At 40.5% G+C, this 15,529-nt stretch overlaps 1 protein-coding gene and 1 non-coding gene across 9 annotated transcripts in view; one reads left to right on the forward strand and one right to left on the reverse strand.

Annotated features, from left to right (window-relative positions):
* The window catches only part of PTPRM (protein tyrosine phosphatase receptor type M), a 4,358,319-nt gene that overhangs the window by 83,631 nt on the left and 4,259,159 nt on the right, over positions 1 to 15,529 (forward strand). The window lies entirely within an intron of this gene.
* TRNAQ-CUG lies at positions 790 to 861 on the reverse strand. Its single transcript has one exon. It is a non-coding gene; the product is annotated as a tRNA-Gln (tRNA).

Consider the following 15,529-nt stretch of genomic DNA (forward strand, 5'->3'; position numbering starts at 1 on the left):
CCCTTTCAGAACCCACCACTGAATAGCACTAAAAAGCCTAAATTGGTTAGAACTGCCTCATCAACTACCATGTACACAGCTTCCTACCACCTATAAAATTATCCAGCATCCATCTGCCTGTCCAGCAATAAAAAAACATTCTACACAACTATGTTCCCAGTCAGTCAATGTGATCCACTGAACAAAAACTCCTGTCTGTCTACAAATATATCAAATCTGCTGGGCAGTTGCTAAGGCCCGGAACTCCTTATCTGTATCCATCAGGTGTATAGCCTTCCTCCCATCTTTCCAAACCACTCTGAAAGACTTCCTGGCTAAAATCTGTCTCTGTTCTTGCTCAAAACCCGGATAAACTAGATCCCTAAATGTGAACAAGTAATCATTCCTTACACCTCCTTACTCTCATGTCTTCACTTACTTCCTTACTTCTATCTAATTCTCTTCCCTGACTTTCTCTCTAAATATACCATAAACCTGTTTTTCCCCTCACTTCGTATTGCAATTCCTGTTTGTATTAGACTAACTTACCTTTAGTTTCTCTATAAACTGTCTCTAAATATTAAATGATTGTCATATAACTTGCATTGATTCTTAACCAATGTTTTTATATCATAGATTCATAGATTTGTACTAGGCTAACTGCCCTTGTGAGCCTAGCCAATTATCCCCTGTGAGATTAAAACCCTGTATGTTCTGTTTGTAAGGCAAACACCTTAACCATTAGGCCATCCTCCCAACCCTAAAAGCAACCTTGACATGCCAGGGAAATGTCAAGACTGAAAGCACAACAGGTTCTACTAAGATTTGAACTTAGATTGCTGGATTCAGAGTCCAGAGTGCTAACCATTACACCATGGAACCAAATTTTTTTTTTGCGTCTAATTTGTTATAGTTATTTAAACTGCAGATGTTTTTGTTTTATTTTTGAAGATTGTAAAATTATTTTTCTTAAAATGTTTTGTAGTAATTTGGAGCTTTCACTGAAAATGGGCTTCTACCCAGCTGGACTTTCCCGGTAAATAAATGTCAATAAATAGACCATCCAACATAACAAAACCATCTCAGGTTAATCTTAAGGTGATACTTCTCAATACAAGGGGTGTAAACAAACAAATCCACTCCCTGAAAGCTCTCATCACTCAGGAGAATACTGATGTCTGTGTAGTTAGTGAAACATGGTGTAAAGCCACGACAGTACACTGACCATACAGGGCTATAATGTCTTCCACACATATAGATGACCTACGGTACAGAAAAGGACAAAGGATAGAGGGAGTCTTTATTTACATCAAAAACATACAGACCTCAAGGCTGGTCAAGAAATATGACACACATGAGCTTCTCCACATGCATCCCACCATAGGCAAAGTTCCTTGACATATCTTTGTGAACTATAGGACCCCTTCTATGACACAGGAAGCCCACACCTCATACTTAACTGAAGTACAGTCACTGTCTATTCAACCCAACACCATTCTCATGGGTAACTTCAACTACCCCACCATAAACTGTGAATCTTATGTGACCCCAAACTTGCATGCCCAAAGATTCCTGGGCTTTGTCCACATGAACACCCTGGACCAGCTACTCCATACATCCACTAGGAGCACCAGTATCCTTGACCTAGTCCTCAACAACATGGGGGAAGTGCTGAACCCACCCTGAAGGTAATGTCCTGACTGGTCAGGTTGGACCATAAAGCTGTCTCCTTTGAAAGGAAAATAAAGTCTGGGACACAGCTAAGCTTAGAACGTTTACTAATTACTCTAAGGCAAACATCCTACTTTTTAGTGGTACCCCGGCAAAATTTCAAGCCCCCCCCCCCACATCTAGGGAACACAGCTGCATACACAGAGTTCTTCACAAAAACTGTACAATCCTGCTGCATAGAGGCAGCAGTACCTACCAGAAACAAGACAAAGGACAAACTTAAAAAGAAAGCCGTTCTGGTAGAATCCCAACAGAAGTAGGTTATCTAACAAAAGGAAGAAAACCACATCCAAGAATGGGAAGGGCGATGCCCAGCGAGGTAAGAAGTCCTCCACCAAACTAAATACACAGCTCAGAGGAATACTTAAGTCACCAAAGCCAAATGTAAGGTAAAAGTAGCCTCTCAGCCTAAGGACAATCACATGACATTCTTCAGCTATGTCCACAATCTCAAGGACGATATTCTTCAGCTATGTCTACAATCTCAAGGACGATACACAACGATGTGCCAAACTAACTGAAAATGAAAACACTTTTACTGAGTCACAGGATTTAGCAAATCTACTGGCTAATAAATTCATCTCAAGCTTCACACCACTTTCACCCCCCAATTGCACCTCAAGAAATGGCCCCAGCCATAACTCTCCTAGCTGTCACTAGTGAACAGGTCCTAAATACACTCTCTAAGGCCAAAAGCACTGCATCAGTGGGAGTTTATAATATCCCAGGATTCCTCCTTAATAGTATGAGATATGAAATATGAACTGCCAAGCTTACTAGAATCACAATATGCCCATCACCTCCAAGAAGGCTTTGTGCCAAATGAAGAGAGAACTCTAATGGTTATCCCTATGTATAGGGGCAAGTCATCCATGGACTTGGGAAACTATCGACCCATATGTCTGACTAGTGCAACATGTGAAACCATGAAAGGAATGAGCATGGGTATGATAAATGATGACACAGGAACCTTCAGACACTGGATCCAATGAGTTTAGTTTTGTCAAGAGCAGGTCATGCTTACTCAACCTGGTGGATGTCTTTCAGAAGGTCACCATATAATGCATGAGGGCAAAATGATGCATACTACCTGTCTTGACCTGGCTAAGGCATTCAACACAATACCCCATGCAGATATTGTAGACATGGTCAATAAATTTAGGTATAACCCCCTATATCACCCGCTAGATAGCCAGCTAGCTCATAGATAGTACCCAAGACGTTAGTTTAGTGGAATCCACTTCCACAAAAAGGCTGGTCACTAGTGGAGTACCTCAGGGCTCAATGCAGCAGCTGCTATTGTTTGACATGTGTGTCTCTGAAGTCAAGGTTGACTTCAAAGACCTCTGGCTATCTAAGTTCATAGGCAATTGCAAATGAGGTGCAGTCATTGAATGTCCCCATTAAAGAAATACTTGTCAGGATGGCCAAACGAGGTGCAGTCATTGAATGTCCCCATTAAAGAAATACTTGTCAGATTGGCCAAAAGAGGTGCAGTCATTGAATGTCCCTATTAAAGAAATACTTGTCAGGTTGATGTGACATAGGCAAACTACCATAGTCACAATCTGAAAGAAGTGCATCTTAGTATCTTTCTGTAAGATGGCCATCCCTGCAAATTACTACACTGGTAATATACCCCTAAGAGTGGACCCAGTGGTCTGGGATTTGAGAATGCATGTAAATAGTGACTTGACCTTTGACCATCTTGTACATGCTGTAGTAAGGAAATCATTCTGTGTTGCACAACTTATAAGCATGGGTATGGAACCTAAGTTTAAAGATACTTATAAGCATGGGTATGGAACCTAAGTTTAAAGATACTTATAAGCATGGACATGGAGCCTGCGTTTAAAGATATCATTGTACTCAGCCCTCTTTAGACCAGCCACAGAGGATAATGCCCCCCCTCAGTATGTACCTCACCAGGCATATGCAACAACTGGCACATTCACAGAGGTTCCTCACAAAAAGAATACATGGTGTAAACACAGTATCCTATGCAGATCATCTCAAATCCCTGTCTCTGTACTCTGTTTCTACAGATTTCTAAGAGGTGATTTATACCTAGCATACAGTGCATCCTTGGATCCCACTTTGAGGGACCTTTTGCATATCCACAAAATAAGTATCACCAGAACTACTAGATCTAAGGAAATAAACTTTGCTTGGGACCTAAATAGGACATTTTTGATGGGTAGGAATGTATCTCAGAGAATCCCCATTCTCTGTAATGGGCTACCCATCCATGTGAAGCAGAGCCTTTCTCTAATTGTATTCAAGTACAACCCAGACCAGTGGATTGGAAATCAGAAATTCACCCCTGGTATTGCAACCATGTCTCTGATGGACTGAAGTAGCCAAGTCATGCCCTAACTGACATACACCCCTTAAATAACCTCTTAGGAACAATAATTTATGGGATGCATTTAGCTTGCATGGCTAGGCTTATTAAGGTCCCAGGAGTCATTAGCCTAGTGTACACATATGACTCTACAGACCCTAAACCTCCACTCCCTATTCCCCAACCCTAAAACTCCTTTCCTACACCCTAATCCTAAAATTACCCCACTCCCTAATCGTGACCCCCCCCTTCCCACACCCTCCCCCCAGCAGCTTGCCCAAGCTCAGGGCATGTCTTTTCCTTGGAAGTCCTAACTGTCATTGAATATAGGCATGCAGTATAACTATCCTGAGTCATCTTTTGGAATTAGGCATGCGACACTGAGGTTCCTTATTGGTCAACATTGAATGACGAATCCCACTACCTTTTCTTACACAGGCACATGGACTTACTGCTGCGGGCAGAGTGCTTCCATAAGCATACATTCTTTTTGAATCCCACAGGTAATACAACAGGTAATGATTATAAAAGAACACTTTGTTTATTGAGACTTTCTTTTACAAACACTGACTAGTTAGTCAATAACATTAACTTTTAGGGATTATTCTAAGCTGTCTTCATTTGTAATTACTATGAAAATTCATAACTGCTGTGTATTACTTTGACAGAGCACGTTTTCCTTGACTTTCTACAATTAGTTGAAAATGTAAGTGCTTAGTATAATAAATAATTAGAGCTCACATGGCTTTCATTGTTAGGATAATAACATTTTAAAAAGCAAGCTGCTTTGGTAGAATGGTATTGTATTGACAACCACCACCCAGCTAGTGATTTCTGTAAAGTAAATGCACTCTCACTTTTGACCCAGTTTGTTCCTAAGTGTTTCCTTAAATTATGGAAACATGCTCGACTTATCAACAGGGAAGAATAAAACTCCAGGCTTCTAATTAATCTGGCATGACATCTGATTTTGTGCCCAGGTTGATGGCAAGAAAACAGGTGGGTCTGTTTGCCTTCACTAAGAGTATAACCACAGGCAAATCTCTCCATTAATGTCAAACTGCATCTGTGTGTCTCAACGTCATTGCCACTTGTCAGTCATTAATGCATTAGCACTGCTTGAATTGGATTTATAAGCATCATTTTTCTTAGCCAGAGGTCCTGACAGAAAGGGGTCAGCCATTTAAATGCCTACATTATGATTACTTTGCCTTGACCCTCCTGCTGTTGTCTGTAGCTCACTGGATAGGAACCAGAGGGTGTGAATTTCTGAAAAAAAAGTATTAAAAACTTAAGATTTATGAGAATGAGACATTGAAAGAGACAGTGCTCAAAATAATAAAAAATGTCTTGGTGTAATGTAATAACTGAACATAGACAATCTATCTATATGAATTTAAAATCACAAATGTATAATGTAGGTAGTACATTTAACAGGATTTGTCTATAATAAGTTTATACCAGGGAGTTTCAGCAGTGTGTTATTTACTTTTTGTAAGCATACCTTCATTTAAAAGCTTGTATTTACCAATACCAGTATATTTGTTGTTTAAAGGATGCAATACTGATAAGCAAATTGCTTTCCCATAAAATCACATAATTACATTTCTTAAAGAGTCCTATTTTATTGTGTAGGAACATAAAGCTTGCATTTTTCTTGCATACATTACAGATAGAAAACATTAGCACTGGGAGATGCAATAAAGGAAATGCGAACACATTTGTTTCATATCCGAACACTTATTTTAGGAGAATATTTGGAAGGATCAAATTACAGAAAATCTGAGCAAAAATGGGCGTGGCTATGTAATAGTTTATTTACAGCAAAGGAAATATGAAGCCAATGTATTTATTCCAGTGTATTCGTTGCTCTGCACAACCACCTTGTACCTTGTGTGCCACTAACAATTCCCTTCTCATTTATTTCTCTTGCTTTACAATATTTGTCAATTGTTGTCTGTATTCTCATTCATAAAAAAGATCATTTAAACCTCTTTTTGAACCTCACATTTGTTTGAAGCTAGTTTAGCTTGTTCCAAGTAACCAAATTAGGGGTATAAATTGAGAGGTAAATATAGCACAGCACAATGTAACATGGATTATACAAAAGTGCCAACCAGAGTAAGTCAGGAAGGAAAATAGAAAACATTTCTAGCACAGCAAACAGCACTGCAAAAGATTCTTGTTTAGCTAAATCACTGCAAAAAGGATTTTGAACAAGCATGCCAGACAATACTGGATGGGAGATAGGAAATTCACCCCGGGGATCACGTCAGTCGCCCTGCTAGACACGGGTCCAGGGAAGTAAATACTGTGGGAAGAAATAGCCAGGGAATTGTTATGGCTAAGCTTGTATAGGTATTAGGGCCGATAGCCGAGTACCATCCTAATAAAGCAAACATGGGTGGTTGAATGATGAATTTATTTAATAAACTAATGGGAAATATGGGGGAGAATTACTGTTCATTTTAATTTTAGCAACTATTTCATTATTGTTATTAATATTATTCTGTGATTATTAGGTGAGATAAGATGGTTAGCTGATGTAAACATGGAAAACCTGGCAATGGTGTATGTATGGATGTATGTATTTACGTATTTATTTATTTATTATTTGTTTTGCTGGGTAGTTGGTCCAAGCAAAGGCCCACTTCCAGTGCTATCCTGGGGAGAAAAGCTTCATATTTCAGTATTTACATAGCTGAGGTACAAGATTATGCCGCGGTGGTACGGCGGTAGCGTCATTACCTCACAGCAAGAGGTTCTCCCGTTCGATTCTCAGCTTGGCTTGGGAGTGCCTTCTGTGTGGAGTCTGCATGTTCTCCCTGTGGTTGGGTAGCGTTTGAAAGACATGCGTACATAAATGGACGTGCCTATGTTGAAGGTTGGGCGTTGAGCTGGAACCTCGGCATTTCGTAAAAAAATCTACTGTCAATCATTAGCGGACCTGCGTTCCGCTGTGGCGACCCCTTACTGGGAAAAAGCCGAAAGACCTTCACATGGCTGAGGTACAAGAATATGGCTCCCTGGCAAGCCTTGCTCTCGCAACTGTAATCACAAATGAATAATAGATACTAAACACAAACAGCATTTGAATGAGGAATCACCGAAAAAAAAACATTCTTGCAGGGGACAAGTCCCCCGCCACACTGCCCACTACATACATATGTATCTATATATCTATAAATATATAAATATATATATATAAATATATATATATATATATACATATATGTATATATATATATATATACATATATATATATATATATATATATATATATATATATATACATATATATCTATATACATATATATATATATACATATATATCTATATACATATATATTTATATATACATATATATCTATCTATATATATATATATATATATATATACGGGTATAGGACTGATGCGCGAATGGCTGTTTCACCGAATCCTAAACGGCCGGGCATACATCTGCGAAAGTGCTTTTCTCAGAAGAAGCACTTTCGCAGAAGTATGCCTGTAGGTAGAGGGCGTTGTGGGGGAGTGACTGTTGCGGAGATTGTACTATGGTGCGGATAATGGAATTTTTTCCTTTTCCCTACTGTAGTGCGATCTTGGAGTGAGAATATTAAAGTAGGGGGGTGTGGGGGGCACTGGGGAGCTTGCCCCCCTGCATAAATGCTTTTTTCTTGTTTTTACTTTTTTTTTTTTTTTTAACACACTTTAGCGAAAGTGCTTTTTCGGTAAAAGCACTTTCATTAAAGTGTGTTCGGTGAAGTTGGATTTGGACTGTTGAAGTTTCATTTAACAGTCCTAGATCCATATATACATACACACACACACACACACACACACACACACACACACACACACATATATATATATATATATATATATCTATAGGTTTATACTAGGCTATCTGCCCTAGGGCATTTATAAGCCTAGCCAGAGTGTGTGTGACTTTCGCCACCCCTTGGGATGAGCATACTACGCCCATATAGGGTTTAGTTTACTGTACCTCTGTCCAGTAGTGACACAGAGTTGACCCCCGGGGTGAACCTACGATCCCCCATCCACTCGTCAAGATTTCTCTTGAAGAGAGTCAGTGAGGGACTCTGCCTAACATGGACTGGGATTCTGTTCCAGAGTGTAGGGAGCCTCTGGGTTATGAATCTGTCCCTCCAGCATGTCCTATTTATTTCTGTGTTGATGTTCAAATCTCTTGCTCTCGTGGCTCTGATGGATTTGGATTTTCTGAGGTGGAGCATGTCCATTAATTCTGGATTGGACATGGCCTTGTACGTCAGGCATAGATCACCTCTGAGTAGGCGGTATGCGACTGAATAGAGCTGGAGTTTCTTCAGCCAGGCAGCATATGACCTATGTCTGAGACCCTTTATCCTCTTGGTGAGGAACTTTTGGGGTCTTTCCAACTGCTGCAGGTGTCGGGTAAGATACATCCCAAATGGGGCATTGTACTCAATTATGGGCCTGATAAGAGAAGAGTACAGGGGCACAATGACCTCTCTTGATCTAGATGTGAATCCCTTCATGATAAGGTGGGCAATATAGAAGGTCTTCCTAACCACCTTGGCAATGTGAGTGTCAAATGAGAGGTTACTGTCAACTTGGGTCCCTAGGTCCCTGATTACCTCTTCCGTACTTAATGGATTACCACCTATGTGGTAATTTGTGGGTACCTTGTTTTTCCCAAAGGGTATGACTATACATTTTTTGGTGTTCAGTTTAAGGCCATGGCTCTGGCACCAATTATCCATTTCTATGAGGCCTCTCTGAAGGATGCTTGTGTCCACTGGAGTATCAATTATGGCGCCCAGTTTGCAGTCATCAGCGAACTTTGTCAGCCACAATCCTCCTATGTTTGCTTGCACCTCGGAAAAATAAATGCCGAACAAGAGGGGTCCCAGGACTGAGCCCTGTGGGACACTGCTTGTGACTGGCTTAGAGTCTGACATGGCTCCAGCAATTCTGACCTTGTGGGTTCTGTCCTTGAGCCAGTTTGTAACCCATCTTGTGACATATGCATTTACTTTTAAGCTGGTGAGTTTGTCTATAATGCCCGAGTGGGGTATTGTGTCGAAGGCTTTTGCAAGGTCAAGGTAGGCTGTGTGAACTGCCTTACCCTCATCAATGGCCTTAGTGACTGTTTCAAAAAAGTCGACCAGGTTCAAAAGGTAGGATCTGCCCTTGACAAAGCCGAATTGGGTAGGATCCAATGTCTGTAGGTCCCCAATGTCTTTGTTTATGAATTCCATAATGATCCTTTCCATAGCTTTGCAGGCCAGGCTCGTCAAGCTTATGGGGCGGTAATTTCCAGGGTCCATAGAAGCACCTCCTTTGTGGAGTGGGACCACTGTTGCTGTACGCCACTCTTTGGGTACGTATCCTGTAGTAAGGCTAAGATTAAACAGCAGCCTTATGTGCGGGTTTAGTTCCTCTTGGAGTTCATGTAGCACGCAGCCCGGGACACCGTCCGGTCCCATTGATGCTGTGTTTTTAGCTTTGGAGAGGGCGGCTCTCACCTGGGCATCTGAGATGTTAGGGAGGCTACACTCTGCTAGGATAGATATTTCTCCTTTTGGGGGAGGGGCGGAGAAATTTGCACTGAACCTGTCTGCCAGAATGTTGGCAATGTCTGTGGGTTCAGTGTATTTTGTGTCATTTTGGACTAACTCTGAGCATATCTGGGGGTTTCCACCTAGGTTTCTAACATAGCTAAAGAAGGCCTTGTGATTGTCTTTTGTGTCTTTTGCGATTTTTCTCTCAAAGTTGGCCTTGGATGATTTTATGAGTGATCATAGTTTTTTGCTAGTACTGATCAGAGATGCCTTCCCTTTTAGGGATTTTGCTCTGTCATGTAGTAGCTTCCTCCTCCTGTTGTAAAGTTTGTTAATGGCTGGGGTCCACCAGACAGGGCGCCTGCCTTTGGGGGAATGGGTCTTGGTTTTATTAGTGATTGTATGATCCATGCATTCTTGAAGATGTCTGTAGAAGGCATTTATAAAGGATTCAGCGGTGTGGGTTGTGGTTTCCACTGGCCCAGGGGCCTTGAAGGATAACACTTCAGTCTTAAGAAGTGTGAAGTCGGCTTTTGAAAAATTCTTCACTGTGGTCTTTTGTGCAGGGGGTGGGAGCGGGATGTGGATTTCCAGTGAGATTAATTTATGGTCAGATCTCACCAATGAGGGGAATACTTCTGGTGTGAAGCATTTTGTCCCCATGTTTGTGATGATCAGGTCTAGTATATTATCTCCTCTTGTGGGAGTGGTGACTAGTTGTTCCATCGCATTTGAGTTTATGAATTCTAGGAACCTTTGGGCTAAGGTGTTGGGGCTTGAGTAATGTTCCCAGTCTATGTTTGGGTAGTTGAAGTCTCCCAATATGATGGTATTTGGAGAGACATTCATACTCTCCAGTGTCTTCAAGAAGGCTGTGTGGGTTTCCTGAGTTTGAGAGGGTGGTCTGTAGCATGCTACAAACTGTAGGGCAGTTATGCCTATGGTTAGTTGCACCTGGATGGTCTCCGATGCTTCGTGCATTGCCACTAACCTGGAGGTGTGGGTATCTTTGATGAATATGGATACTCTCCCTCCTTTTGTGGTTCGGTCCAAGTTTTGGGGCCGGAAAGCATGATATGAGGTATAACCTGGTAGTGCTGGGGTGCTCTCAGGAGCCTTGAACCATGTTTCAGTCACTGCACAGACATCAATGTTTTCCATACTGAGGAGGGCTTTGAGAGCGTGCATCTTGAGGTTTAGACTTCTGGCATTGAGCAGCATTACCCTTAGTTTTTTTTCACTTGTGTTTTCTAGGGTGGTGGGTTTGTCTTTTGAGCCTTGCCTAAAAAAGGCACTATCGGAGTGGCAAGAGCCTTGGCCAATATCCAGAAGCCCAGAGGTGACAGGTGCAAGCCATCCCTTGTGAAGCAGCGTGGCTTGTCAAGCATGTCATTCCAAGCAGACAGGCATTGGATCCCCTTAGAATGACACCAGTAATTAAGCCAATTTTTAAAGCTAATCATTTTGTCTTTGTACTGTGGCATCATTTTTGGTGAGGGTAAGATGCTGCTCAGGGTCAGGGTCATACCGGCCTGGGCTACATAATCAGAGAGCTCCTCTATGTCTCTTTTCATGTAGTCCAGGGAGATACATCTCAGGTCATTCACACCGGCATGGACAATGACTGAGTCATATTTGTACTTGCTTTGGAGTGACCTGAGTGCTTGTGTTATGTGACGGATTCTAGCGCCCGACAGGCAGTTTACTGTAACCTTTTCCTTGTTCAGTCTGGTGAGCGGGACGTCAGTGTGTCTGACTATGGAGTCACCTATTACAAGTGTATCTGGCATGTTGTTTGGCCTTAAGGGCTGTGACTGTTTAGCACACTGACTTTGTGAACTATGTGTTGCATGTGCTATGTCTTGAGGTAGTGGTCGCTTGGGTGTCTGCTTTGGAGGCCTCTGTTGTTTTGGTAGATTTTTAATTAGAGCCTCTGAGTATGTTTTTGTGTGGTTATGTGTTTGGTAAGCAGTTGTGATAGGTCTATGTGAGACTGGGTTTGTGGTGTGCGTGGTTACCTTCTCCTCCTGACTGGTTTTGCCAGTACTGAGTTGAGAGAGCTCAGCCTCCAGTTTGGCTATATAGTTGCATCTCTCACATATATTTGTATTTGTTGGGAGGAGGAGAGGGTTGTCTGTGTACATGAGGCAATTGTAACATTGCCTCAAGATTCCCAGATTCACCAGCTGAACAGGAGAGGACGCCAGCAACTGACCCTTCGACATGCTAGAAAGTGTAAGGGATTGCTGTGTAACTGAGTCAGAAAGGACCTATAGGGAAATGGGTACTCAAGGGTTTTTAGGTGAATGAAGTACTTTCTTTTTGTTTAAGAGTGCTTCATCTGTATAAAAATGCTTTAGGAGCAAGTGCTGGGCTTTTCCGATAAATAGACTGTTTAAATTGCATATATATATATATATATATATATATATATATATATATATATATATATATATATATATATATATATATATATATATATATATAAAATATCTGTGCATATATTTATAAATTTATAGATAGATGTATAGATATATGTATGCTATCTGTACAGTCACACCATTACTGGGAAAGAGGAATCATGACTGGGAAAGGGGAACCATTACTGGGAAAAGGAAATAATTATTGGGAAAGGGGAATTCCCTGTTGTACCAGCAATTTGTTGTTTTGTGCAAAAGCTGGACAGTCACACACTAGTGATTACAGAAATGACTGTCATTTGCTACTGTTCCATTAACAAGTGTGGCTCCCCAAGCACACCTAATCTGGTTCTACTACGAATCAGCGATCTGCACAATGTCAGGCATCAGAAATGCCAAAAATAATACCTGAAGCACAGAAAGATGAAAAAAATAACTTTAAGCATTTGTTTGCGGGGGCAAACCCTCCTGCACCCCCAAATGTCTGTGGGGCAAGTCACCCCACTTAAGCTTATATAATCATTCCATGGTCACACCAATTCTGAGAAGAGAGAAAACTCCCAAAAGAAGGGAACTGCTGCTGGCACCCAAGTAGAAATCACACCAGCAATGATTTCCTGTGGAAAACAACAACTAACATTGTGTTCTTTGGCACCTTTTTCCTTGGTTACTGATGCTCTAGGAATTTCTTCTGGACCTCTTGTAAGGGAGCCCAAAAATGCACTTTTTTGCAATGCAAAACATACACAAGGTACATTACACAGTAACGTATGTGATACAGAGAATGAAAGCATGTGGAATATAAAATGGCAAGAGTCATTGTTGAATGAGAGATTAATACCAATGTGAGCTTTTGAACCATTTCTTTAAGGAGATCTGAGAGCTGGGCTTCAGCAACTGAAGACCTGATGTCCGTTCGCAGGGGAAGGAGAAGGGGCTGTCCATCGCAGGCGTGCCACCTTCATCTGACTGCAATGTATATGGTTATATTTTTAAAATACTGGTGCCTATATACTCATTTTGTGACTTGCATGTATCTTGTAGTCTGGGTTCCTGCACACTCTTGTACAGTTTGAAAACAAAGCTGCTGAGGCCGGTACTACTGAAGCTCAAATATTATCTTCTTTTTGAATTTTTAAAATCCATATTACATGATGTGTGAAGTAATCTCCACTATGTAGTCCAGGCTTTTTTCCAAAGACATGCAATAGGTGGATTGGACACTTACAGATGGCCATAGGTGTGAGTTTACATGCGAGTGTGTGCTCAGAAATTATCGTTTCCCCTCCACTTAATGTAAATTACAGATACTTTAAATTATTGATATAATTTTTCATTTATGACACTCAGAACATAAAATGGAAATAAACCAATAATTTTTCAAACCTCATTAAAAAACAAGTGCTGTCTGCACCATGCCTTCCTGAAGTTACATTTATTTTACACAGACCCCGTACGCATACATCTTCACTCCTTTTAGTATATCTTCTATTAGAAATGCATCACTGTTTAAACAAAGTGCTCACGTGATCGTGTCCCGATAGCTGTAATTAGAAAGAGTCACAGATGCAAGTATTATTGGCTAGAAAATAGGATATGCTTTTACTATTAAATTTCTGTCAAGAATTAAAGAAGTTATGAAAATGGCATGGACATGTAATAAATGAATCAATAAACTATTAGAGCTGCCAGTTTATGATAGTGAAGTAAGACAGCTAATGATCTTTGTCATACTTTCCTGAATTTGAATACCTCGATTTTTATTTGCAAAGTGTTTGACTCTGAATATGGTATTTACTCAGACAGTACTTTCCAGTCACCCAGTGACAAAAGGTCATGCTGATTAACTAACAAAAATGGATAAAAGCTTTTAAATGCACCTATTCCATTAAGTACTGCCATATCGTGATGCAAGCTGCAATATTTTTCAATTACTCTGCTAGCAAATGCAGAACTTCTTCAAATCACCTTTATACCCTTCACCTCACATTTGTAAAACTGTAAATTGTACACTGTTGTTCTTCTCTGTGAATTTATTAGGCTGTTTTAATGTATGTTAAGCCTATACACTTGTATCAGTACTCTGTTGCTACCTTTAGCCAGGGTCATGGATGAAAGAGGTTCTTGGACCAGTCCATTCACCTGGTTAACAAACTGAAATAAATAAATAAACAAATGAATAAGTAAACACATTCTGGGCAATCATTTGCCAAATGACGATTAATACTCTTATTCTGAGGTCTGCTCTTTAGACATTCAATTTGTGTAATTGTCTAAAACTGGCAATAACTTTCAGTTTTAGATATATATATATATATATATATATATATATATATGTATTAGTAAGCCGCTTAGGTTTTAAGTTTAGTTAATAGTTGTTTTATTTTGGAGGTAGGAACAGGAGAGAAAGAGAAACTAGTGGGGAGTTTGTTAGTTGTAGCTGATGGTGTGGGCTTATGGGGGGGTTGTGTTGTCTAGCTAGTGATAGTACAGTTTGTGTGAAGTGATTGTTGAAAGAGGTAGCAATATTATCGGAAGAGTGAGCTAAGTTAGGAGTGGGTGTACTTACTTTATCTGGGTGGAGGATGGAGTTTATTGAGGACCAGAATTGTTTGGGGTTATGTTGGGAGGAGGTAAGGCAGACTGGTAGTATTGGATTTTGTCCGGTTTTATAAGCTTTTTGGTTCTATTATGTAGTTCTAGGAATTTTTGCCTAGTAGAGGGGGTTTTGGTTTTGCGCCACTTGTCCCAGGCTTTATCCCTGTTTTTCATTTCAGACTTGGTGTTCTTTTGTAGCGATAGGGATGGTTGGGCTCTAGTTTGGGAACGTCTTATGGGGGCATGGTAATTAAGGATGCTTAGGAATGTTTTATTAAAGTAGTCAACTGCATCATCTAGTTTGAGGTATTTTAGAGGTTTCCAGTTACAGTCTTTTAGGGATGAGCTGAATGAGAGAGGGATGAAGTTAGTTTTTTTGCGTATTTGACGGTAGATGATGGGTTTCACTTTATAAAGGTGTTTTCTTAGTAGGAAGGTTGGGGAGTGATCACTGAGGCTGTCAGATAAGCAGCCTGCTATATATGACTGGGGGCTCTTATTGACAGGTATCCAGTCAAGGGTAGTGTGTTTGTTGGAGTTATTTATCCTAGTAGGTGACTGGACTAGTTGGGTGAAGCCATGAAGGTTTACATGATGGGTTTGGGTGGTTGCTAGAGCAGGATTGCCAGTCAGTGTTGAAGTCTCCTAGAATTAAAGTTTCTTGGGGTAGGTGGTGGGTAGTCCAGCTGAGGAGGTTTTCAAGTGTAGGGATGTTGTTGCCAGGTGGGAAGTAGCAACCTATATAAATATTGAACATTATTTTAAAAAGAATGAGAGACAAATAAAGTGTCCAACTTTGCTATTAAAACCATAGGAATGCGATTTAAAATAGGAAAGCAGATTCCAGTATCTCAGAATAGCTGACCTTAATGTCACAGTTGTCCTTAAC

Source organism: Protopterus annectens, chromosome 3.part1 (assembly GCF_019279795.1).
Source record: "Protopterus annectens isolate FY-2018-M chromosome 3.part1, PAN1.0, whole genome shotgun sequence".
NCBI lineage: Eukaryota > Metazoa > Chordata > Ceratodontiformes > Protopteridae > Protopterus > Protopterus annectens.